The sequence below is a fragment of the Mesocricetus auratus genome, unplaced genomic scaffold (genome assembly GCF_017639785.1).
Source record: "Mesocricetus auratus isolate SY011 unplaced genomic scaffold, BCM_Maur_2.0 contig_7933_pilon_obj, whole genome shotgun sequence".
Classification (NCBI taxonomy): Eukaryota; Metazoa; Chordata; class Mammalia; order Rodentia; family Cricetidae; genus Mesocricetus; species Mesocricetus auratus.
In genome coordinates, this window is record NW_024432027.1 from 17,592 (window position 1) to 21,801 (window position 4,210).

At 40.0% G+C, this 4,210-nt stretch overlaps 1 long non-coding RNA gene across 1 annotated transcript; it reads left to right on the top strand.

Moving 5' to 3' along the window:
- The first annotated feature begins 305 nt into the window (after nt 1-305).
- Nucleotides 306-3,788, top strand: LOC121138288. Its single transcript, XR_005875384.1, has 3 exons — nt 306-870; nt 3,111-3,152; nt 3,705-3,788. It is a non-coding gene; the product is annotated as an uncharacterized LOC121138288 (long non-coding RNA).
- Nucleotides 3,789-4,210: the final 422 nt, after the last annotated feature.

Below are 4,210 nucleotides of genomic sequence, written 5' to 3' on the forward strand. Positions count from 1 at the left end.
ACACTCCAACTATAAAAAAGCAATCCCAGTGCAAAGAATGCTGGCCCTTGGAAAGAGGAAGCCCACACTGGATGGAGGAGAGACTTGTTCCCCAGAGCTGTGCTCCCACAAGGATGCTGAGAACATGAAGAGTTGGGGAGGCTCAGCAGTTCTGATCTGTGGTTGGCTATTCCATTTCCTGGATCAAAACCCTGTCTCTGTTGCTTTCGGCTATTAGCCATTCTGACCCTTCCTCACGCATGGAGTGGGGTCAATAGAGATTATCTGATGCTGTTGAGGTTAAATTGAACAGCAATCATTTTTAGGTTTCTTAGAAAATGGCAGGTAGCTATCCATCATGTCACAGCAGAATGGGTAATGTGTTCTTTAAATCCAACTGTTGACTCGGGTTTAAGGAAGCGTGAAACCTGAATTCATTGAAATAAGACCAAATTATTGAAATGAATGTTTCCTCTCTGTACATATGAGAAAGAATAGTTAAGACAGTATGTTTCAAATACATTGTATAATCTATACTCAATGCAGATGTGGAAAGGGTACTGTCAGAGCCTCCCAGAGGCACACTGCCCTCAGTGAGGCTTTACTGGATTCTATCTGCCCACTTGCTGGGCTGTGCCTGGAGGGATAGAGATGAATTGGTGCTGATTTGCTTATGCCATGAGCACAGATTACCCCATTTAAAAAACAAACTAACACAGATTTTCTTTAATTCTTTTTTAGGTATAAGATAACCTTTAAGATAAAATATGTCATCCCTCTGACATCCCTCTGGATTGGGGACTGTGTGGACACAGACTTTGTAGGCCCCAGTCAGGCCAGGAAATCCATTTTCCTAGGCTGGCCCATGGAGAACTTCATCGCCACTTTCCGGTAATAACCAGAACTTGTTCCTTTGGTGGCACTGGGTGTGTATGGAAGGACACAATTGACATTATAATATCTAGTACACACAGACAGTTTAAATGTAAAATCTGTTCTCAGAACTTAAAAGAAAAAACCATTTTAATCTGATTGTATGAACACTGTCTCTTTATAACCTACTGTATTATTTTCTAAGAGACATTTCAACAGGCTTTCATTTTAAAATGAATCAAAAGTGGGAGTCATTTAAGGAACATCCTAAGATATTGATCATTGGTTTTTTAGCAGACGCCAATTTCCTGGTAGCCAGAATAAAAGTGTGTGCAGCTTCTATGGAAGGAAGTGTAGGGAGGAAGGCTTTGGGACTTCTTTTCCAGAATCTTAGATAGATGATCAGGTGTTATCCTACTAGATGAATATGTTAGGTACTTTTCTTCAGTAATATTAATTATGCCAGTTAGCATCAAAAATTCCTTTGATGCCCCCAAATGATCAGGATCTTACTGTACTAAATTATATTTCTGTCATAAATGTCAAGAACTGCAAGTGTCTGTTTATCAAATTACATATTTGATGACTACAGACAAGAGGCGAGACTGGCATCATTAGACTCTCAGAGGTGACTTGTGGGGAGCAGGCTAGTTTCCCATTCTCAGGCCACCATGTAGATAGGGACTGTCAGTGTGTCCTAGAGAGCTCTCAAGTGGCACTGAGCTTAGGGACTCCCAGGGATCGTGTGGAAGCACATGCTACTCTGGACAGCCACAGAGCAGCTCTATATGAAACACACTAGCTACCGTATGAAAACAATCCACCTACCATATGAAAACAATCCACCTACCATATGAAAACACACTGGCTACCATATGAAAACACACTAGCTACCATATGAAAACACTCTAGCTACCATATGAAAACACACTGGCTACCATATGAAAACACACTGGCTACCATATGAAAACACACTGGCTACCATATGAAAACACACTAAATACTATATGAAAACACACTGGCTACCATATGAAAACACTCTAGCTACCATATGAAAAGTTCATGCATGAGGTCCACACTGTTCTGTCCTCCCATCAATCCTCCTCCAGACCTCAAGCCTCACCCCAGAGTTCCCTCAGCTAACACACATGTCTTCATGCTTTGTAACATTACTCAATACAGCCTCAGCTCATTACGTAAGGAAAACATTCCCAGAGATTTTTAGGGAGAAATCCATCATTGTGTCCTTCTCTCAGTCCTTTCTATTGTATCACTGATTTGCCAGGTTATTACATTTTATTTTGATTGTTCCCTTATGTTTGACATGTGATGAAGCAGTTTAAATGCATATATGTAAAGAGTTTGATGAGAAATTTCCAAGAGTTCTTCTTACACTGAGTGGTTGAACTTTAGATATGTTCTTTATATGTTAGGTTGGTTGTTCAGACCAGTTCTTAACACTAGTATCACTCATTTGTAGCAATGCATGTCACTCAGTGAATTTCATCTCTGTTGTTATTTTCCTTATGTAACTTTGAGGGATTAGAAGTGGTATACTCATACATTAGGGGCCGTATGGATGGCTGGTAGACCTCTCTGATAAATGCATCCCCAGAATAATACAGATGGGAAATCGGGAGCACTTGAGGAGCTGTTAGTGAAGTAAGCAAGAAATATGCTCACCATTGGGAAAAAGGACAATTGAATGGTTCCACAGGAAGTCCAACAACTATTCCATGTGAGTCGGCAGCTCTGATCCTATTTGTAGACTCATGTAAAATGAAAACACACTACATTAAAGACTATGCACAAAAATTTCAATAGCATAGTTCACTACTAGCAATAGTATAAGAAACTAAATATTCAACCATTAAATGGATAACAGAAATGAAATACTTTCAGGAAGTGTTCAATTTTATATATCTCTTGTATGATCCAATGCAAACAAATCTTCTACCTTTGCAATCTCTTCAGTCAGCAGGAACCCACAAGGCTCAATCTCCCTTTTATCTGGTGAACATCAAGCTCAGAGCAGCTGCCTCACCAGACAGGGCTCAGTTATCACAGATCACACCAAGTTCCCCACCACTGCCCACTTCTCGTCACTAGGAGGTCCTCTGTCAAAGGGCAGGTCTGTCAGGTTCCCAGATGTGTGCAGGACACTCACTTGATAACCACAGACCACAGGCTTCTAATATTGTGTCATGAAAGAAACTCGACTTTATATGATTTAACTTTTCTCCATCTTTATATTACAGGTCTGTGGACCAAAAAAGAGATTGGTGGTGTTTCCTTGAAAGGTAGTTTGCTGTGCATTTTTAATTCTGTAAGCAGTGATGAATGAATAAGAGTCTGTGCAACATACAGGCCTGTTCCCCTTGTTCTGATAGAGCTTTTAGTCTGTCCCTAGTCATCTTCTGGGCTAGATGGTCTGGCGACTATTGTAATTTCTCTCTTCTCTGTGTTTGAGGAAGTGTGGTGGCTGCCATTCTCATACGTTCCTCTTCTCCCTCCTTTATGTTGGGGCAAAGATTATTCCAAAACATAATAGTACTGCTCAGACACATCACTGAAAACAAATGCTACTCCTTGTTCATAAACTCTGTAAAGTGTCGTCTACAGTAATGTACACAGGAATGTTTGACAACTGGCACTGTTTCCTAACTGTCAAAACCTAAGACAGCTCTGTCTTCTAGAACTTACCCTGTTATTCCAAACCGTGTTTTTCATTTGATGTGCAATGATATTTCTGCTTAGTTCATCCATTTGCTTTAAACATGTTTAAGCATTGACAAACTGGATTGATGAACAAGTTTATTTCATATCTTTGTCTTTTTCTTGAATGTGAGCAGATCTATTAAACAGACAAAGGAGAAGTACCATGGGAGGAGTACTGCACTGGAGATATTCACAGATGACATCCCGAGCTCGAACACTGTATGTACCTCAGACTAAAATGACGTTATAATAATAATAGATGCGGAAAAGGAAGATGAGGTCAAGGAAGAGAAGTTAGTGGAAGAATGGGGAGAAGTGGGATGAAAAGGGGGAGAATTAGAGAGATAAAAATGGCAGGACATTGAAAGTTTAGTCAGTGCTACCAGGAAATAAGTATTTTCCTGTATACAAATGCATCTTTGCCTGTAGAAAACAACTGCTAATTAACATGAATCAAGAGTAAGCCTTGCTAGCTACATTACACAGACATAGCAAAATGGGTCATACAAAATGACAATGAACTGAGTATTGGTGGTATTCTTATATATTTTTGGTTGTGAGCCTCGCCTTTAACAGCTGAGCCATCTCTCTAGCCCTGGTGGTGTTCCTATAGAACCGTTTTCCTAAGCAGTCATTTAGT